Raw genomic sequence first — 23103 nt, forward strand, 5'->3', positions numbered from 1 at the left:
TAAAAAAAAAAACTATTATCGACCCACAAAATTCTCTCTGGTGTGTCAGGGGCCTAATTGATGTTATATTGATTATAGATAAAGATAAGTAGGCAGATAGATGGGTCGAGAGTGGGTAAATAGATAGATAGACAGATAGATAGGGGTTGGCAAATGTTTGCTTCCTTCTTGCAGAGTCCCCCCATGCCATGGACCATGTTGGCTGGTATTGCTCCGGTGGTGGAGCCCCATGCTGGCTGGCTTTTGATGTCGGCAGCTTGCATGACGAGGGGGCTATGTTGATAAAAAGTTTGTTTAAAAAAAATCAAAAGTATCAGTAAAGCACTGAGGCATTAGCTAGGGGGCCTTATTCAATTACCTTTTTTCTCTTAAGTTTTCTCCTAGGTAATATTTTCACACCTTATCAATGACGTGCATTTTAAGAAACCAGCAAAACAGACAATACTTTTTTGGGGTTTTGACAGGACTTTTTCACCTACTTTTTGGCACTTTTTTATTTGCAGAGTCCTATAAAGTTATTTTATACAAAATATGAAAAAATTATCTTCTAGGAGAAAAAAATAGGCGAAAAGGGAATTGAATGGTGGTGGTGTGGTGCTGGAGTCAGTTCAGCAATATCCATAGAAATACATTCACCCTGATACACACTCCTGACATTAAAGTTGATTAGTTCAATGGGTCACTTAAATTAGAATTTCCACAGGCAACAGGAGTGTTACGTTCTTACTAGTTGAATTTGCTGATAACTTGTAGGTACACACATCCAATTTTGATTCGAGCACTGTAATCACAGCGCAGGAGATTTGGGCGCACACTGAGTAACTTTGGCGCCGTCAGAAGATGGAGCAGATGTTACATTTTAAAACACTAGAATTTGACCTCCAGCAATAGCTGGAAGCCAACTTATATTATACCCCACCATCCACGTGGACCTGGAGGGGGAATAGTAATTAACATCGCCGGTGCAGCAGCAGGATAAACCATATACCAGCTGTATCCTGCGCCCAAGTCTCCTGGCGGTGATTGCATATGTATGCATTTTGATTGGCCAATAATAATATTACATGGAGGTGGTTAATTTGGTCAGTGATTGTCCAATTATAATTGAAAGTGGGTACTAGGCTTAACTCCTGACTTACAGATGTGAGAGTTTCTATGTGAGTAAAAAGCACCACTCAGTATTTTAAGCATTATGAGTATGTATGTAGGTGGTGTAGTGGGTAGTACTATATTGTAGAGCAGCTGGGTCCCGGATCTGAATCTGAGCCAGAACACTATCTGCATGGAGTGTGTTTGTTCTCCCTGTGTTTTCTTGGATTTCCTTCAAACACTTTGGTTCCCTAATCCTTCCACATCCTAAAGTGGACCTTAGACAATGACAATAACATATCATTATGGAAGGGATTAGATTGTGAGGAGCAAATGTGAATCAGCAGTGAAATAATATTTTTCTATGCAGTTTGAGTCGGCTCTACCTTCAACTTACTCCGAGTCGAGATAATATCTCTGATCTTCTGTCCAAGGTGACTCTGAAGACTAGTTTGAGGTTTACCAGAATGCGGTGGGAGGGCACACTTGTTTTTCATGAAACTGAAGGCAATATCAAGTCAAGTTCACATCAGGGTATGGCCAACTTTATTAAACTGTCTCTTTGGCCAACGTCCACTACCCGAGAAAACGGTTTTCTGGAGAGTGACCCATTTGAGCTCTTTAGCTGAGGGAAACTTGGTTCTAATCTTCTCTAAAAGCTTTACGTTATGGTACCTTGAACATGCAATCCTGTTTTGTGAGCATAATATTCATTTTCCTAACCCAGCTTTTACTAAGTTCACATTTTTATATCTCTTTTACCAACATGTTGCCCTGAGATGGGTACATTTAGAAGTTAGAAGTGGTTGCTAGACATTCCTCAGGAGATCCTAGTTTTGGTGTAATCTGATCCAGCCTTCTTTAATTCTTGCATTAAAAACTATGATGGGTGCTAGTCAGTCAGAAAAGGTGAACAAATAATTGAACTGGACCTTTAAGGGGCCCACACACTCAGCCGATTTTCTGGCCGATCGATCAAAATCGATGATCGATTGGTCGATTGCAAATCGGTTGACCGATCGACCGATTGGCGGCCGATTGTGATCTATTTTGATTGATTTCAATAGATCTGGCAGGGTGGAAAATCTAGGTCGATCTGTTGAGATTGCTTATCATTTTGCATTGGCCCTAATGGAAATCTGATGGCAAAAAAAATGCCATCAGATCGATTTTCAATAGAAGTCATACTGAAATCTATTGGAGTTCTAATCCTAGTAAAAAATGTTCCTAAACACATCAGATAGATAAGAAATCTATCTGTTGATCTATCTGCTGCTAATCTAATGAGTGTATGGCTACCTTTACTTTACCAGGAAGGATACAAAACAGCAGGGACCATTAAATGTAGTACTTAGTAGATGCTGAGTTAGAAGTATGAATATTATGCTCACAAAACAGGGAAGCTTGACCATGTCAATCAGCTGAGGAGCTCAGGTGGGCCACTCTCCAGAAAAATGTTTTCTCGGGTAGTGGACGTTGGCCACAGAGACAGTTTAACCTCCTTGGCGGTAATCCCGAGCTGAGCTCGGGGTATGCCGCCGGAGGTCGCCGCTCAGGCCCTGCTGGGCCGATTTGCATTCTGAAAAAAGCAGCACATGCAGCCGGCACTTTGCCAGCCGCGTGTGCTGCCCGATCGCCGCCGCTCCGCGGCGATCCGCCGCGTGCAGCGGCGAAAGAGGGTCCCCCCAGCCGCCCGAGCCCAGCGCAGCCGGAACAAACAGTTCCGGCCGGCGCTAGGGGCTGGATCGGGCGGCTCTGACGTCAGGACGTCGACTGACGTCCATGACGTCACTCCGCTCGTCGCCATGGCGACGAGGAAAGCGAAACAAGATAGGCCGCTCATTGCGGCCTATCTTGTTACTTTCGATTGCCGGAGGCGATCGAAAGTACGCTTCCGGAGCGCCCTCTAGTGGGCTTTCATGCAGCCAACTTTCAGTTGGCTGCATGAAATATTTTTTTTTTAATTAAAAAAAAACCCATTTCAGCCTCCCTGGCAAAATAAATAAACCGCCAGGGAGGTTAATAAAGTTGGCCATACACTGATGTGAACTTGACTTGATATTGCTTTCAGTTTTCTTGAAAAACAAGAGTGCCCTCCCACCAGATTCTGGGAAGCCTCAAGTGTTTAGAGTCACCTTGGAAAGAGAATCCGTGATATTATCTCACCTCGTGGCCAGGTGAAGATGTATGCCTGTTCAAACTGCATAGAAAACAATTTGCTGACAATCAATCTGATCAAATTTCCGAATTATTATTTTTCTTTTTTATCTGAAAATAGTTTGTTGGTCAGGAATTGTTTGATCTGTGCAGCACACACTGAAATCGATTTCTAAAAGATTTTAATAGAAAATGGCCTCAATTCCAGTAGATGAGTAAACAAGAGTAATAGAGGCGCCAAAGTAGGATAAAGTAGTTAAAATCAGTCTAAAAGGAGGGATGTGGGTGGATTCACCTCCCTCAGGTATAATAATGACCAGGCTGAGTTTAGCCGTTAATATCACAATTATGTTTATTTCATAACAATCTCCAAAACATTGATGCAACGCGTTTCACGGGTCAAACTCCCGCTTCATCAGGCAATCGAAAAAGGAGAAACACAGCTGAAGATCAGTGTCAGGTCAGAGTGCCTGTCAGGATAGAGGCGCTCTGACCTGACACTGATCTTCAGCTGTGTTTCTCCTTTTACGATTGCCTGATGAAGCGGGAGTTTGACCCGTGAAACGCGTTGCATCAATGTTTTGGAGATTGTTATGAAATAAATATAATTGTGAGATTAACGGCTAAACTCAGCCTGGTCATTATTATACCTGAGGAAGGTGAATCTACCCACATCCCTCCTTTTAGACTGATTTTAACTATTTTATCCTACTTTGGCGCCTCTATTACTCTTGTTTACTCATATACTTAGTCCACCCTAGGTGGAGGGGTATATCCCCTAATCTTTTTTTTTTCTGTCTATAGAGAGTGACTTTTTAGACCTGAGTGGGGTCAGGTTATAATTCTCCCCACCTGCTGTTCCATTGGTCGCCTGTGCGGTGACCCGTGTTTGTGAGTATAACTTTAAAACACATACTTTTTTCACTTTACGCTAACATACTACACCAGATTGGGCTCTCGGTTTTTCCTTGTCTCCAAAGCTCAATTCCAGTAGGGTTTTCGAGCAAACTAGCGCATTTATAGTAATTTACCACGTATGGTAATGACATTTAGCTATTCTGGTAGATTTTAGTCATGTCTTACCGCATGCAGTAAATTTAAGTCATGAATTACTGCATGCGGTAAATTATGAGGTAATTCATGCAATAATTTGCATTAATTTTACTGAAAATTGCTATTCTCGTAGAAAATAGGGGCATGTTACCACATAATTTACAATCAGTTTAAGACCTGCATGTACCTGGTGGTAAAGTCAATTTGTATGCATTTTCAGTTTTTAGTGGAGTTCGTATAGCTATTGTAGTGGAGTTCCTATTCAGGCTGTGTAATAAAAAAGAATAGTAGAAATAAAACTCAAAATATTTATTGGATTTTTTTATAGGGGATAACTATAAATATACTTTCCATATAATGCTACATACTCAAATACACCTGCCCCCCACACTCAAAAAAATCTTCCAAAGACTATCCTAACTTATAAAAGACAATAAAAGACTACTATTATTTATTTACCGAATACCGCACTTTGTGCATTTTTCACACGTTTTACTGCATGTTTGAAAATGTGGAAAAATCTTTCAGAATTTCTATAAAAAAGAGGAAAATACCGCATGAGGTATTTTACCAACAAAAAAAATATTTACCGCACATAGCTACCAGAATTGAAGCCAATGTGCTGCCATGAGCTTTGGGTTAGGCCACAAATAAAATGAAGCCCTCTAAAGGGACTCCGAGCAGTGCAGAAACTATGGAAAGATGCATATCATTTTAAAGTTCTCTTTCTCCTCTTTCCAATGATATATAAACCACCGCCCTACGCCTTTTATTTTTCGCTATTTTCGCAATTGAAATTGATTTTAATCACGAAAATAGAGAAAACTAAAAGGCGTAGGGTGACGATTTAGGTGTCGCCAGAAAGAGGAGAAAGAGAGCTTTAACATGATATCCATCTTTCCATAGTTACTTGTATTACACAGGGCGACTTTTTCCTAAAGTCAGCATCTCCATTCTGCTGAATAGAGCTGCTGAAACTGGGGAAGGTGTCGCCCTGTGTAATACAAGTAACTATGGAAAGATATCATTTTAAAGCTCTCTTTCTCCTCTTTCTGGCGACACCTAAATCGTCACCCTACGCCTTTTAGTTTTCTCTATTTTCGCAATTGAAATTGAATTCCATAGTTTCTGCACTGCTCGGAGTCCCTTTAAACTCTGAAAATATCCTTTGCTGGACAACAAGGCCAGTTACTGGATCTAAATGTATTTTTCTAAGAGGTGATCGGTCTTGAGTGATGAAATCAGTCGTCGTAATTGTTTAGGAAGATAGAAATAATTTGAACACACCGGGTTTCTTTTGCCTTGGAGCCATGTATGTATGTATATTTTTATATCTGACTAGCCGACCCGCGGTGTACCATACGCCGCATAAGAGGGTAGAGGGCAGGAAGGGGGTATTGGGCACAGCGGCAGGGAGGGGGGTTTGACCCCCCCTCAACTGGGTCCCCCATGTGTGCTGTACCTCCAGCTTAAGCTCAGCAGGAACCCCCTCACCTGGGTGGGTCCCCATGTGCGCTCCCCCTGCAGCTTAAGCTCAGCAGGAACCCCTCCCCCCCCTGCTTAAGCACAGTAGCAGCCGCAACTATTAGTAAGAGGCAGCAGGCGGGGATGACTCACCTCTTCCATGTTCCATCATGCGTTCCACTGTTGTCACTTCCTGCGATGCCACACACTGTATTGGTGTAATGTGCCTTCCTAAAACAGAAGCAAATCTGCAATAATTCAGCTATAAGTGAACATTTGTGGTTACCCACAATGCACCACTACTAAATATGCAAATTATTCCTTTTCACCTTTGGTAAGTCAAGCAAGCCTATAGCTTTCAGTTTTACATAATCATATCAAACCCACATGTAACAGCCTATATCAGACTTTTGGTCCTCATCAGTACATAGCAGGAATTGATATGGCTGTATGAGATAGGGCTTGGACCAGTACAGCAGAGTAACCAAGCAGCTCAGGGTGACCCAAACTTCTAAGAATGTATAGGAGGGTAAAATAGACCAAAAAGCCCTTCTACTAAAAAAAAGCAAAGCTTGGTGTAATTTTCCTTCTTAAAACAGAAGCAAATCTGCAATAATTCAGCTATAAGTGAACATTTGTGGTTACCCACAATGCACTGCTACTGAATATGCAAATTATCCCTCTTCGCCATATGGCCCTACATATTCTTCTTGCTCGGACCAGCCTCTTCTTCTTCCTTGGACCGGCCCTGGGGGCAGGGCGCTACTTCTTCTTCTTGCTTGAAGGTTGAGGCACTTAGCCTATTATATATATAGATAATATACAGTAGTATATGAAGTATATACACAACTCATTCAGACAAACAAATACAAACCCTCACCATCCCAGACAACAGCTGATAATGGCCTTATTTGCAATTCCTATTTAACATAATATAGCGACTAACATTTGGCCTTTGAAAATATTTCTATCTACACTCCCAGGATAAAAAACTAATTAGGCGATCCAACAATAGCATGGCAATAGGGCTGTGTACACAGCAGCTGAATTATCAAACTAGATAATGGTTTTATTAAAATGAAATAACAAATCTTTATCGGTTCGAATAATCACCGCTGACAAAATCGCATGCGGGTAGATGTTCGGTTCAACTCATAAAACAGTGACACTACTCCTATCAGGACCCCATATCTTAATAGTGTGTGGTACGAACACTTCAGAACACAAGACCCTAGCTTAAGCACATTAAGGCAGCAATATCTGATCGCTTTTTGATTGATAGGTCTAAGTACCACTGCTTCAATCGAACAATGTAGCCAGGAAATGTTCCCCGTTACTAGTCAATCTGCCAGTAATGGTTAGATAGTGACTAGATAGGAGTTCATTAATCTGGCAAGGTTTAAGCCAGGACAACATGAACAGCTGAAGGCATGTTAATGTACCTGTATCACTACACTATGTTCATGTTTATGAAGATGTTGAACATATATTTGTCCAAACTAGATATACTCAACCTATGTGAAACTCCATGGACATCATGTTACAGTTTCCTATGTCATTGTCTTAACATATCTTTCAATAAAAATGTAATGATGGAAAAATTAAATAACAATATAATCAATAACTCCAGCTGGAATCCCGGGTCCATGCCATCTACCATACAAATCAAGTAAAGCCTGCCAGTATGCAAGAGGCATCTAAATTTGGCTCGAAGCACTGACTGGGCACTTTTATTTGGTCTGATGAAGTGGGTGCAGTCCCTCGAAATGCGTTGCTAGTGCACATTAAACATCGTTAATTGTATGATTGTGTCTTCACTTGAGGTAAGCCACTGCAACCTTTTTTCTTTTTAGCTGGTTTATCGTTTTTTTGTACACGGAAGAGTTTAGCTCATCAAAATGATAATTGCTGTTAAATTAGAGGGCATATGTTCAGAAAATGTAAAGGAGAACTGAAGGGAGAGGTATATGGAGGCTGCCATATTTATTTCCTTTTAAGCAATACCAGTTGCATGGCAGTCCTGCTGATCCTCTGTCTCTAAGGGCCCGTTTCCACTATCTCGAATCCGCATGCGTTGTCTGCATGCGGATTCGAATAGCCAATAGAAGTGAATGGGACTGTTTCCACTTTTCAGTTTTCCTGAGCGTGTTTTTGTGCAGGATTTTCTGCATGGCAGAGCCCGCAGAATTCGCTTGCGTGTGGAATGCATGCGATTTCGCATATAAACTAATGTAAATTCACACAGGCAGTGACATGGTTAAAATTTCATATACCCTAACCTATGCGAAATCGCATGCGAAATTGCGGCAAAAAACGCATGCGGAATCGCACCCGCATGCGATTTCGTCAGCGGTGATTATTCAGATCGCACACGTGGAAACGGGCCCTAATACTTTTAGCCATAGACCCTGATCAAGCATGCTGCAGATCAGGTGTTACTGACATTATTGTCAGATCTGACAGGACTAGCTGCATGCTTGTTTCTGGTGTGAGTCAGACACTACTGCAGCCAAATAGACCAGCAGGGCTGCTAGGTAACTGGTATTGCTTAAAAGGAAATAAATAAGGCAACCTCCATATTCTTCTCCCTACAGTTGTCCTTTAATCAAAAAGGGGCCTATTTTAGAGCTGCAAATACCTCTAATTCAAGCATTGGATAACTACACAGCATATCACCTTAAAATTTCGGGGGGTAGTCCATGTGACTAGCATGCAAGAAGGGGTTGCAAAGCTTCCCACCCGCTTGAAAAGTTGCCAACCACCGTTTTCTCAGTGGTGAGTTTTCTCACCGCAGAGCAGCCGCCGCCGTGCATCTCTCACATGTGATTCTCTCACATGTGACTCGGCGGCGGCGGCTGCTCTGCGGTGACGGCGCTGGAAGTGCTGCCGCTCTCTCTCCGTGTCAGAGCGGACAGCTGTTTGGTGGGGAGAATATATTGGCACCTGGTCCTGGTGGGGAGAGGGGGGTCGGGCAGACATAGGCATGCTCTGCATGCTAAGCAGTATCAGATATGCGGCTTTGCGTCCGGAGCGGGGAAAAAGGTTACATTGTAAAAAAATTAGATTGATTTTAAAGTTCTGCATTGGCTTTTTGGTTCACTGAAATACTAAATAAAACATTGCAATACAGATTTAAATTTCAATTTGGGGGCTAACAGTTACTCTTTAAGCAGTGGCTGGATGGTGTAATGGTTAAGGGCTCTGCCTCTGACACAGGAGACCAGGGTTCAAATCTTGGCTCTGTCTGCTCAGTAAGCCAACACCTATTCAGTAGGAGACCTTAGGCAAGTCTTCCTAACACTGCTATTGCCTATAGAGTGTGCCCTAGTGGTTGCAGCTCTGGCGCTTTGAGTCCACCAGGAGAAAAGTGTGATATAAATGTTATTTGTCTTGTCTATTTTTTCTCTTGACAACTGTTGAACACGAAAGGCAAGGCCATGCCTGCCTACATATCCTTAAGCAGTGGCTGGATGGTTTAATGGTTAAGAGCTCTGCCTCTGACACAGGAGACCAGGGTTTAAATCTCGGCTCTGTCTGCTCAGTAAGCCAGCACCTATTCAGTAGGAGACCTTAGGCAAGTCTTCCTAACACTGCTACTGCCTATAGAGAGTGCCCTAGTGGCTGCAGCTCTGGCGCTTTGAGTCCGTCAGGAGAAAAGCACGATATAAATGTTATTTGTCTTGTCTAATTTTTCTTTTGGATTGAGCATAAATTGTACATGCTAGGCTAGTTTCAGCTAGCTTCAGCTAGAAGTGTTGGTGGTATAATGGATATGTTAGTTTCCTACCATTCACTGAGGCCTGGGTTCAATCCCCAGCCACGGTATGTAAGCTGGCTTTTGAAATACTGGAATTCCCTGGCAGTTGAGACCCTCCTCCCTCCGGTAGGAGGGAATCGGTGGAGGGAGAGGGGAGGAGGGTGCTCCAGGTATTAGAACCCTTGAAACATGTTTTCTATCATTTTTCTAGACAGTAGACATTTTTGTAAATTTTGAAGTTAGCATCCCCATTGAAGTCTATTGCGGTTCGCGAACTTTTTCACGAACCGAACTTTCCGCGGAGGTTCGCGAACCGAAAATCGGGGGTTCGCGACATCACTAGTCCTGTGCAAGAGTTCAGGCCCACTTTAAGTTTGAGGGATTGTCTAGTTTCTCGACTCATAACCCTGTGTCTTCTGTGTAAATGTCGTGCAGTTTTCACCAGCTCAGATATAGTGTTGGGCGAACATCTAGATGTTCGGGTTCGGGCCGAACAGGCCGAACATGGCCGCGATGTTCGGGTGTTCGACCCGAACTCCGAACATAATGGAAGTCAATGGGGACCCGAACTTTTGTGGTTTGTAAAGCCTCCTTACATGCTACATACCCCAAATTTACAGGGTATGTGCACCTTGGGAGTGGGTACAAGAGGAAAAAAAATTTAGCAAAAAGAGCTTATAGTTTTTGAGAAAATCGATTTTAAAGTTTCAAAGGGAAAACTGTCTTTTAAATGCGGGAAATGTCTGTTTTCTTTGCACAGGTAACATGCTTTTTGTCGGCATGCAGTCATAAATGTAATACATATAAGAGGTTCCAGGAAAAGGGACCGGTAATGCTAACCCAGCAGCAGCACACGTGATGGAACAGGAGGAGGGTGGCGCAGGAGGAGAAGGCCACGCTTTGAGACACAACAACCCAGGCCTTGCATGAGGACAAGAAGCGTGCGGATAGCATGCTTTGTACCACCATGCAGTCATAAATGTAATAAAGATAAGTGGTTCAATAAACAGGGACCACGCGGCAACGCTAACCCAGCAGCAGCACACGTGATGGAACAGGAGGAGGCGCAGGAGGAGAAGGCCACGCTTTGTGAGACACAACAACCCAGGCCTTGCATGAGGACAAAAAGCGTGCGGATAGCATGCTTTGTACCGCCATGTAGTCATAAATGTAATAAAGATAAGAGGTTCAATAAACAGGGACCACGCGGCAACGCTAACCCAGCAGCAGCAGCAGCAGCAGCACACGTGATGGAACAGGAGGAGGCGCAGGAGGAGAAGGCCACGCTTTGTGAGACACAACAACCCAGGCCTTGCATGAGGACAAAAAGCGTGCGGATAGCATGCTTTGTACCGCCATGTAGTCATAAATGTAATAAAGATAAGAGGTTCCATAAACAGGGACCGGCAACGGTAACCCAGCAGCAGCAGCAGCAGCAGCAGCAGCACACGTGATGGAACAGGAGGAGGCGCAGGAGGAGAAGGCCACGCTTTGTGAGACACAACAACCCAGGCCTTGCATGAGGACAAAAAGCGTGCGGATAGCATGCTTTGTACCGCCATGTAGTCATAAATGTAATAAAGATAAGAGGTTCCATAAACAGGGACCGGCAACGGTAACCCAGCAGCAGCAGCAGCAGCAGCAGCACACGTGATGGAACAGGAGGAGGCGCAGGAGGAGAAGGCCACGCTTTGTGAGACACAACAACCCAGGCCTTGCATGAGGACAAAAAGCGTGCGGATAGCATGCTTTGTACCGCCATGTAGTCATAAATGTAATAAAGATAAGAGGTTCCATAAACAGGGACCGGCAACGGTAACCCAGCAGCAGCAGCAGCAGCAGCAGCAGCACACGTGATGGAACAGGAGGAGGCGCAGGAGGAGAAGGCCACGCTTTGTGAGACACAACAACCCAGGCCTTGCATGAGGACAAAAAGCGTGCGGATATAGCAGCAATGCTTTTTGCCGCCATGCAGTCATAAATGTAATACAGATGAGAGGTTCAATAAACAGGGACCGGAAACGCTAAACCATCCCAGATGTTCATCGGTCATGTTACTTGGTTGGGGTCCAGGAGTGTTGCGTAGTCGTTTCCAATCCAGGATTGATTCATTTTAATTTGAGTCAGACGGTCTGCATTTTCTGTGGAGAGGCGGATACGCCGATCTGTGATGATGCCTCCGGCAGCACTGAAACAGCGTTCCGACATAACGCTGGCTGCCGGGCAAGCCAGCACCTCTATTGCGTACATTGCCAGTTCGTGCCAGGTGTCTAGCTTCATGCCCGGTTTCAGGTCCAGCGGTGCCAGCCACAAATCCGTCTGTTCCTTTATTCCCCTCCAAATTTCCTCCCCTGTGTGCTGCTTATCCCCAAGGCAGATCAGCTTCAGCAACGCTTGCTGACGCATGCCAACAGCTGTGCTGCACTGCTTCCACGATCCTACTGCTGCTGGTGCTGGGTTAGCATTTCCGGATGAGGTACAGCTTTGAGATGCGTTGGAGGAGAAGGAGTCAGAGAGGTAGGTGCTGCTGTTGTTATCCAGCTGTTTGCGGCGTGGGCAACACCCGCGCCGTAGCAGGTGAGGAATCGCTGCCAGGCTCCACAAGGTTCACCCAGTGCGCGGTAAGGGAGATGTATCGACCCTGGCCGAACGCACTCGTCCAGGTGTCAGTGGTGAGGTGAACCTTGCAGGCAACGGCATTCTTCAAGCTTCGGGTTATTTAGCTGACCACGTGCTCATGCAACTCAGGCACTGCAGAGCGCGCAAAGTGGTAGCGGCTGGGAACCACGTAACGTGGGATGGCCACTGACATCATGCCCTTGAAGCTGTTTGTCTCCACCACTCGATATGGCAGCATTTCGCAGGCCAGAAGCTTGGCTATGCTGGCTGGCTGTTACTGCCACGGCCCGGGGGTCATTTGCTGGCAATTTCCTCTTGTGCTCAAACATCTCAGAGACAGACAACTCAACCGTAGCGCTGCACACCGAAGGGCTGTTGGTTGTTGTGTTTGATGAACACTGGGAGACCTCAAGAGCACTAGTCCGGAAAGTGACAGTGTCAGCATCGTCTGATGTTTGTGAATGTTGTGAACCACGCAATGGCTGGGCTACTGCTGCTGCTGAGGCGGGTCTGGTGGTGAGTCTGGTGAACCCAAGGGAGGTAGTGTTGCTGGTGGTACCCTGTCCTGCCGCGTTTGCCCACAGAGTGGGATGTTTGGATAGAATGTGGCGGCTCATGCTGGTGGTGGAGAGGTTGTTAATACTTTTCCCCCTGCTCAGGCGGGTCTTGCACACCTTGCAAATCGCCATGGTAACATCCTCAGTGCAGTCTTCAAAGAAAGCCCAGACTTTAACTGGCTGAGGACTCGGACCTCGTGCGTGATGTGCTGGTGCTGCTTAACCCACTGCTGGACGCTTGAGAGGTCATCCAAGTAATTATCTGGTCCTGTTCTTTTGGATCTGTGAGGGTTGTTGTCCTGGACAACATGGGCAGTATTGAGTGGGTTTTCTTGGGTGCTCCCCTGTGGCCTGTACGTGAACCGTCAGGGGAAACACCTCTTCCCTTGCCCCTCCCTCTTTCACCGGATTTCTTCCTCATTTCACTTATCCTTAAAGTACACGCTGACTGGCACTGGCAGCAGTACAGTGGCAGTACAGAAATGCTATACAGTGGTGGGTGAGCGGTGTACCACTATTGTCAGCAGTGACACAGAGCACAATGCTATACAGTGGCGGGTGAGCGGTGTACTACTGTTCCCAGCAGACACAGAGTGGAAGTAAACACAATGCTATATAGTGTGGCTGAGCCGTGTACACAGAGTGGCATTAAACACAATGCTATATAGTCTGCTATATAGTCACCCCGAACAGGGTGATGTTCTGCAGAACCCAAACAGTGGCAAACACTGTTCGCCCAACACTACTGGGAGGGAACGCAGATTTTAGTACCTAAACACACGATACAACATGTTTTCCGGGGTCGGACTCTGAGGCACATACAGATGGTCCCGATCATCATCCTCATCATACAACTCTTCTCCTGAGTCTGACCCACCCACCACCTCTGCCACCCCAACATCCCCAGACACAGACCCCTCATCGTCCTCAACATTAACTTGGGATGCTGGCCTGAGCCAGACCTCCTCCTCCACATCAGGCCCCATCATCTCCTCAATGGCAGCCCTCATTAATCGCTCTGGCGACGGACTGATGGACACAACGTTCTCCTCCGGGGAGGGCTGCTGCTGACCACTGGCTGCTGGGGTGGATGTTATAGCTTGCGTGGGGCGTTGGCTGTTGCTGTTGTTGGGAGTGCTGCTCACAGCGGAGGTCTCTGGGGAACTCATGTTGAGCTCATATAGTGGTTGACGGTGAGTGGAGTATTACTGATCCCAGCAATATACACACTGACTGGCAGAGTACGCAATGCTATATAGTGTGGCTGAGCGGTGTACACAGAGTGGCAGTAAACACAATGCTATATAGTCTGGCTGAGCGAGCGGTGTACTACTGTTCCCAGCAGAATCAGAGTGGCAGTAAACAATGGTATATAGTCTGGCTGAGCGGTGTACACAGAGTGTCAGTAAACAATGGTATATAGTCTGGCTGAGCGAGCGGTGTACTACTGTTCCCAGCAGAATCAGAGTGGCAGTAAACAATGGTATATAGTCTGGCTGAGCGAGCGGTGTACTACTGTTCCCAGCAGAATCAGAGTGGCAGTAAACAATGGTATATAGTCTGGCTGAGCGGTGTACACAGAGTGTCAGTAAACAATGGTATATAGTCTGGCTGAGCGAGCGGTGTACTACTGTTCCCAGCAGAATCAGAGTGGCAGTAAACAATGGTATATAGTCTGGCTGAGCGGTGTACACAGAGTGTCAGTAAACAATGGTATATAGTCTGGCTGAGCGGTGTACACACAATGCTATATAGTCTGCTATATAGTGTCAGTAAACAATGGTATATAGTCTGGCTGAGCGAGCGGTGTACTACTGTTCCCAGCAGAATCAGAGTGGCAGTAAACAATGGTATATAGTCTGGCTGAGCGGTGTACACAGAGTTTCAGTAAACAATGGTATATAGTCTGGCTGAGCGGTGTACACAGAGTGTCAGTAAACAATGGTATATAGTCTGGCTGAGCGGTGTACACAGAGTGGCAGTAAACACAATGCTATATAGTCTGGCTGAGCGAGCGGTGTACTACTGTTCCCAGCAGAATCAGAGTGGCAGTAAACAATGGTATATAGTCTGGCTGAGCGGTGTACACAGAGTGTCAGTAAACAATGGTATATAGTCTGGCTGAGCGGTGTACACAGAGTGTCAGTAAACAATGGTATATAGTCTGGCTGAGCGGTGTACACAGAGTGGCAGTAAACACAATGCTATATACTCTGGCTGAGCGAGCGGTGTACTACTGTTCCCAGCAGACACAGAACAGTAAACAGAATGCTATATAGTGTGGCTGAGCGAGCGGTGTACCACTATTCCCAGCAGACACAGAACAGTAAACAGAATGCTATATAGTGTGGCTGAGCGAGCGGTGTACCACTATTCCCAGCAGACACAGAACAGTAAACAGAATGCTATATAGTGTGGCTGAGCGAGCGGTGTACCACTATTCCAAACAGACACAGAACAGTGAACAGAATGCTATATAGTGTGGCTGAGCGAGCGGTGTACCACTATTCCCAGCAGACACAGAGTGGCAGTAAACAGAATGCTATATAGTGTGGCTGAGCGAGGTACACAGAGTGGCAGTAAACAGAATGCTATATAGTGTGGCTGAGCAAGCGGTGTACTACTATTCCCAGCAGACACAGAGTGGCAGTAAACAGAATGCTATATAGTGTGGCTGAGCGAGGTACACAGAGTGGCAGTAAACAGAATGCTATATAGTGTGGCTGAGCAAGCGGTGTACTACTGTTCCCAGCAGTGACACAATGACAGGGGGGACCCTGGCTAGCGTGGCTGGAGCGCGAACTACCCTGCCTGCCTACCCAAAGCTAAACCCACAGACAAATGGCGGAGATATGACGTGGTTCGGGTATTTATTTACCCGAACCACGTGACCGTTCGGCCAATCAGAGCGCGTTCGGGTCCGAACCACGTGACCCGTTCGGCCAATCACAGCGCTAGCCGAACGTTCGGGGAACGTTCGGCCATGCGCTCTTAGTTCGGCCATGTGGCCGAACGGTTTGGCCGAGCACCGTCAGGTGTTCGGCCGAACTCGAACATCACCCGAACAGGGTGATGTTCTGCAGAACCCGAACAGTGGCGAACACTGTTCGCCCAACACTACTCAGATATAATTTATATAAGCATGGAAATTACCTGAATAGCTGCAAGAATAGATTTAATAGAGACAATAATTATCTCTGAATCAGAGATAATCTTCATAGTTAAAAGCTGCCAGAGCCCATATACTGTATATTACATCACCATTTCTATAAATGCAGTAGCAGTCTGACATCACCGATAATAAGGCATCTACTTACTGCTAAAGCATAATGGCCTTTTATTAGCTCAAGTAATGCAAGGTGATTAAACGCTCAGCAATAGTTGTTTGATGTTTATATGAGGCACATGCGAAGATTTATGTTTTTCTTGTAGGATACGAAAAAAAAAAAAGAAAATAATTTACTTTAGTAAAAGACCAGTCCCTATATAACGGACCTAATCGCTATACAGGCCACGATATGTAAATAGAGACGAAAAAGAGGCACTGTTGCTGCAAAAAAAAGAGGTACTTTTTAGTCCACGGTGTAAAGACACATCAGGATATACAGTGGGGGTGAGGGGGGCCTGACAGCTGTTTTGCTTAAAACAAAAGCTTCTTCAGAAGCCAATCAGAGGAACCTCTGCATTAAAAGGTACAGTGCCTCTTTTTTTTCTGTATTCACAACTGCATTGACTGTCTCTGAGCAGCACGTTGAAGCATGGAGTACGTAATCCGGTGAACCCAGCATCCTGTCACTCACATCTAGTGCCAGTCTCTCTCTTTTCAATACAGGCCACTATATGTATGTAACTGAATGAAATATCACCTGTTCTGCCTGCAGTGGCTATGCATATTTTTTTTTTTTCTTGCAAAGAAAATTCTGGAAACTATGACAACGATATATAGTTTGCAGTTAGACATACCCAGATTTTTAGATGTCTGCACCAAGCAATAGTGTTGGTGTTTGGATGTGTGCATGAAATAGAGGCACAAGGAAAAATGGGTTTTCAACTTTACTTTAAAAACCATTTCATTATTCAAAAATACAGCTTAATTTAACCCTACTCTCACACAGAATCCTCCGCTTTTGGTGCCTAACCCTAAGACCTCCCCTGGTGGTGCCTAACCCTAAGACCCCCACTGGTGGCGCCTAACCATAGGACCCCCCCCCTGGTGGTGCCTAACCCTAAGACCCCTCATGGTGGTGCCTAACCCTAAGACCCCCACTGGTGGCGCCTAACCATAGGACCCCCTGGTGGTGCCTAACCCTAAGACTCTCCCATTGGTGTCTAACTTTGACCACTCCCCCACCGCACAAGCTCTGAGTGGTGCCTAACCCTAACCACCACCCCTGCACAAGCACCCTTACAAACATAGAAACAATAACATATTTGATAACGTAAAATTAATATGACAAAAACTATAATGTTGCAAGTTTCAAAACCATAACATATTTCAAAAACCTTCATGTTCTAATGCTGAAAGCAATATTTACCAGGTACCTTAATTTCTACTTTGGGCGATATTTGCATTAGTGTCTATGGGGCAGCCAGATCGTCCACTAGTCACCGGCGCCCAAATTTCCTGCTTATGTTTGTATTTGGTTTCCCCTCAATTTCCACCTAAACAACCCTTATTTGATCAGAGTCATATTTGTGTATCAGGCGGTAGGATGGGCTCTTTCATAATGTCCTGGCTTACCCACAATTCCCTGGCTCACCAATGGTGTTTGGATTGGGATTGCCCTCAAGTACTACCGGAACAACCAGGTGTAGCAATAAATCATGAGGTCCAATAGCAATATTTTGTTTCCCCCCCCCCCTAAAAAAAAATAAAGTCCCCTTTTTTGTGCTCCCCTCCCCCAAACGTTAGGTAGCCAGAGGTGCCCTCCAGTATGGGTAGCCCATCACTGCCCTGCAAATAAACAGGACCAGTTGACAAGCAGTTAAAGCGCATGTAAACTGGGATAAGAAAGTTGATGTTCATTTGCCTGGGACTTCTTCCAACCCTCCATAGTCTTTGAAGCCTCTCAGTTCCTCTGGGTACAGCCAGTGTGCCTCCTCCATTACGCTCCAGTGGCCAGGAGTGTCCGGTGGATGCATGGTTAACATTTTTTATGAACCATGCAGAAGGCTGGAACAGTGCAGGTGCCATAGCTGGGATCAGTGAATAATGGCGCACAGCGCCTATGCATAAAAATGGTGCCGCATTAAAAAGATACGCTTATCGCTATTTATTGTTAGTACTGCATAATAATGGCGCACAGGGAAAAAAGAAGAAAAACGGCACACACTAACGTTATTTATCAATAGTGGCACACACTAACGTTATTTATCAATAGTGCCCTACATAAGCCAAACTGCAGACATTATTTAACTGCAAAACGGTGAATGGATTTAATGTAACACTGTCAAGGTTAGGGTTAGGCACCACTGGGGGGGGGTCTTAGGGTTAGGCACCACCAGGGGGGTCTTAGGGTTAGGGATAGGTACAGGGAGGGTTCTGTGTGAGAGTAGGGTTAGGTATAGTTACAGTACAATATACACCACCAGGGGGGTAGTTAGGGTTAGGCACCACCAGGGGGGTGGTTAGGGTCAGGCACCACCAGGGGGGTGGTTAGGGTTAGGCACCACCAGGGGGGTGGTTAGGGTTAGGCACCACCAGGGGGTGGTTATGGGTTAGGGAAAGGTACAGAGAGGGTTCTGTGTGTTAACATTAAATAACAATAAGGCTTAAACGCTAAATAACAATAAGGCTTTAACGTTAAATAGCGATAAGCGGCAAACGGATTAGCGGCAACACCGTGCGCCATTATTCACAGGCGCCATTTTCAGATGGACGCGCCATAGCTACGACGCAGCCAAAGATTTTAATTAGGGATAACAGCAGCTTATCAGAGAGGGACTGGAGGACACTGAGGCGCCTCAAAGACTATGAGGGTCTGGAAGGAGCTCCAGGTTAGTAGGAATCAACTTCTTAACTCCCAGTTCCGATGTGCTGTTAGTGTACTACTGTACTGCTGTCATAGGTGCTCAGAGCTCATTTACACTGTGAACCTAGCACTTTTATTGACCTGAGGAAGCGGCTGCAAGCTGTGAAATGCGTTGTCATTTTGCAATCCTCTATAATAATCCCCTACTGTCGCTGCGTCCAGCAGCTGTCCCTGTGTCCGTGTTATTTTGTTACTGCGCATGTGCGCAGTAACGGACAGCTGGAGGGACCAGGGAGCGAGGTGGGTGGGTGGGCAGTTGCGTGCGCACGGTGGGCGCGGGCGTGAGGCGGACTGCGCATGACTGGTGGTGGCGGCGGCGGTAAAAAAAGACCTAGAGCCCGTTTTTAAACGGGTTTGGGTCTACTAGTTGTAAATAAAAATCTAACTATTCATCCAGCATCTTATTGAAGATAAAACCCACACTTACCTTCCTTTTCAACTGATTTTAAATATCCTGTGATCATCTTGGGTGCTTCCGTCCCTTTATCAGTTCAAACTGCTGTAAACCATTTAGGACCCATTTCCACTAGGAAAGCACCGCGGGTGTGCTGAAACGCATGCTGCAGAGTTTTGCATGGCCGCATCCACCCGCAGCCACGTCCCATCTCCTCAATTCTCTTCGGGAGATGCGGAAGTGATGCGGGCGACGGCGGAAGTGATGCGATCCTGTAAACGGAATTTCCACAGAAAGAAAAAGCCGCAAGAGTGTGGAACAGTAGGAACACTAAATGTGATGCAAATAATTTTGAGTTAATGTGGGCTTATGCAAATGTACTGTATGCTGCTTCAAAATATTTCAATCCCCATTTAACCCCCCTGGCGGTATAAAAAAATCCGCCAGGAGGGAGCGCCGCTGTTTTTTTTTAATTTTTTTTTCCCTATATCATGTAGCGAGTCCAGGGCTCGCTACATGATAGCCGCTGCTCAGCGGCATCCCACCGCCCTCTTCGATCGCCTTCGGCAATCTCCGATCAGGAAATCCCGTTCAAAGAAAGGGATTTCCTGGAGGGCTTCCCCCGTCGGGACGTCATTGGGAGTTCCGAACCACCCCTTAGTGCTGCCTGGCACTGATTGGCCAGGCAGCGCACGGGGTCTGGGGGGGGGGAGGCCGTGCGGCGCGACGGATAGCGGCGATCGAGCGGGGGGCGGCGGCGATCGGTGTGCTGACGCAGCTAGCAAAGGGTTACCGCCAAGGAGGTTAAAGGAGTCATCATTAAAAAGTGCCCTTTTGCTGACCTGGGGCTTCTACCAGCCTCTGTAGTCTTGTAGGTACCTCGCTGTCCTCATGGTTCCATTCATTGATCCACTGTGTGACCCAGTAAAGTCTGTGACCCAGCGAAGTCTCACACTTCTGCGCATGCACTGACCCAGTGATGTGCCCCCTCCTGCTCCTGTGGCCGTGAGTGTTCTGTGTATGTGCAGTTCTTAACTGCGCATGCGCAAATTGCTCCCAGCTACGGAAACGCATTCAAGGATGCAGTAGTGCGTGACTAAAGCTATGTAGCCATGTTGCGATTTTACAGACAATTTTTCAGATGACCGGCAATTTTTTTGAGCGCCGATCTGTTGTTTCCATTATTAAGTGGGTACAGGCGTACAACCATGCATCGTGCAGCAATATTGACTGTCACAGCAGATTGGATCTTTAAGTTTCCCGATGACTCCCATGCAAAGTGTAGCAAGTCTCGTTCGGCCCAGTGTGTAACAGGGCATGATGTGGTGCATACCTGCCAGAAAGAGGCTTCGCTGAACGACCGTTGTCAAGGGGACATCACTGGACCCGTCGAGTGGGGAGTATGGAGCTTTTAGCTGAGTCACAGACTCACTCACGGATCAAACTAGGGGACTGGTAGGGACTGCAAGGAACCTACTAGGCTATGGGGGTGGAAGAAGCCCCGGGTAAGTATAAGCACACTTTTTATTGCGTCTCGGGTATCCTTTTAGCCAGAAATTATTAGCTGTTAACAGTGTCAGACTGGGAGGTGGAAAGGCTGAGGAAATACCACCCGCTGGCCAAGCAGCAGTAACCCTGTGTTATCAGAAGTCTTCACTGTGGCCCGAACGGTTCGTCGGGGAACTTTTGTGGTTCGTGATCCCGGAGAACCGCAAATTCGGAAGTTCGGTCCTCTCCTATACTACATCATTAGGGTCAACTTTGACCCTCTACATCAGTCAGCAGGCACATTGTAGCCAATCAGGCTACACTCCCTCCTGGACCCCCCCCCCCCCCTTATAAAACGCAGGCAGCTTCAGTCATTTCACTAACTCATGTGCCTGCAGTAATTAGAGAAGGGAGAGCTGCTGCAGAGAGAGATATAGGGAAAGCTTAGTTAGGCTCTTGTAGGCTTGTTAGCTTGCTCCTTGCTGATTCTTATTGCTATAAAAAACACCCCTCAACAGATCTTTTGAGAGTTAATCTTGTTCTTGTGACTTATTTTTTTGTTTTTTTTCCTGTAGCCCACTTGCATTATACACAGCCCTGTCAGTCAGTCGCAGCTGGCCTTTGGCCCCTTGGTGGTAATTCCTACTGTGCCACTGCCAGGCCCAGCACTTTCAGTGATTACCTGTGTGTGTGACAGGCAGCTGCACATTTGTAATCCCAATTACTGCACCTGTTCACTGTTCAGTGCACCTACCTACCTACCTTCGTGAGCGCATGCATTGTTAATACCACCAGTCATTGCACATGTTCACGGTACCTGTGTGTGTGTATGACAGCTGCACATTTGTAATACCAATCATTGCAGTGCATACTTGTAACCTGTTCAATGCATCTACGTGACCGCAAGCAGTGTAATATACCACCAGTCACTGCATCTGTTCACGGTACCTGTGTGTGACAGCTGCACATTTGTAATACCAATTACTGCAGTGCATACCTGTAACCTGTTCAGTGCACCTACGTGACCGCAAGCAGTGTAATAAACCACCAGTCACTGCACCTGTTCACGGTACCTGTGTGTGACAGCTGCACATTTGTAATACCAATCCCTGCAGTGCATACCTGTAACCCGTTTAGTGTACCTACGCGACCGCACGCAGTGTAATATACCACCAGTCACTGCACCTGTTCATGGTACCTGTGTGTGACAGCTGTACATTTGTGTAACCGCACGCTGTTTAGTATACCAGTCCGTGCATACCTGACAATATGTAAATATAACACGTAAGAATCTGTATCCTGCTTCCTCTCATAATCTCCAACTGGCTCCACATAATCGGTGGGTGGTGTTGTTGATGGAATTCAGCTCATCAACAACCCTAACATGGCTGTTTGAATTCGATTTGGCTTGTCCACAAAAACACCTGATTTGACTGTACAAATTAGTCAAATTTGCATTAAAGTCAATGGTGTAGAGATTCACGGTAATAGTAAGGACCGCATGCATGCTAGAATCACCAAATTTGCTGCATATATAAGGGAGAACACTGGGAACAAGGGGTAAAAAATTAAAAAAGTCCTTGTAGTTTTGAGAAAATTGATTTAAAAGATTCAAAGAAAAAATGTCTTAACCTCCCTGGTGGTAATCCTGAGCTCAATGCAGAGTATGGCACGTAGCAGGCATTTTTACTCACCTCCCGGGGGATACAGACGTTGGTAGCCATTCTCCTTCCTGTCTTCTGAGGCTCTGAATCACTCTGGTGAGATTGCCATTATTGATCTCATCACAGAGTTACAGCGTCACCCAAAGGACGGAGGTAAAATTGCAGCGCTGGAGCCCAGGGAGGTGAGTGAGAGCAGGGACCGCTGCAGAGACTCTGGAGGCATAATTTTTTTCCTGATTTTATGGTCTGAAATGTTTTAAAAAGATCCTAAAATCTGGGAATAATCATACAGTAAAATGGCAGTAAAATTACATTTTGCTGTGGTACACTTTAATATATATATATTTTTTCACATCCCTATTTGATACATTTTTTAAAAGAAAAAAAAAATGATACATTTTTTTTCTTTAAATGTAGGTTGTAGGGTCCCCTAACCACTTGTCACTCACGCAGGATTGTGTCACCCCCCACTGGCGCACAGGGCAGGGCACCCACAGCACCCAACCCTGTGACAGCCCAGCTCAGGCTGCGGAGCTCCACACAGTCCAGGCTTTATAATCTGGCTATACGTACCAGCCGGTATGGTGACAAGGGGTTAAAGAATCTTGAAAGGTGAGACCCCATGCTGCCCATTTTTTTTTTTTTAAATGTTTTAATATATCAAATGTGTATACAGAGCTCTGAAAAGTATACATTAACCACTTCACCCCAATGGACAAGAGTGATTTTCACCTTTCAGTGCCCATCCCTTTCATTTGCCAATAGCTTAATCACTACTAATCACAATGAAATGATCTATATCTTGTTTTTTTTCACCACCAATTGGGCT

At 45.8% G+C, this 23103-nt stretch overlaps 1 protein-coding gene across 1 annotated transcript in view; it reads left to right on the forward strand.

The window, feature by feature from the left end:
• LOC137525529 (uncharacterized) overlaps positions 1 to 23103 on the forward strand; it is a 103265-nt gene that overhangs the window by 41856 nt on the left and 38306 nt on the right. The gene's annotated exons all lie outside the window — the stretch shown is intronic.

The sequence above is a fragment of the Hyperolius riggenbachi genome, chromosome 7 (genome assembly GCF_040937935.1).
Source record: "Hyperolius riggenbachi isolate aHypRig1 chromosome 7, aHypRig1.pri, whole genome shotgun sequence".
NCBI classification, from domain to species: domain Eukaryota; kingdom Metazoa; phylum Chordata; class Amphibia; order Anura; family Hyperoliidae; genus Hyperolius; species Hyperolius riggenbachi.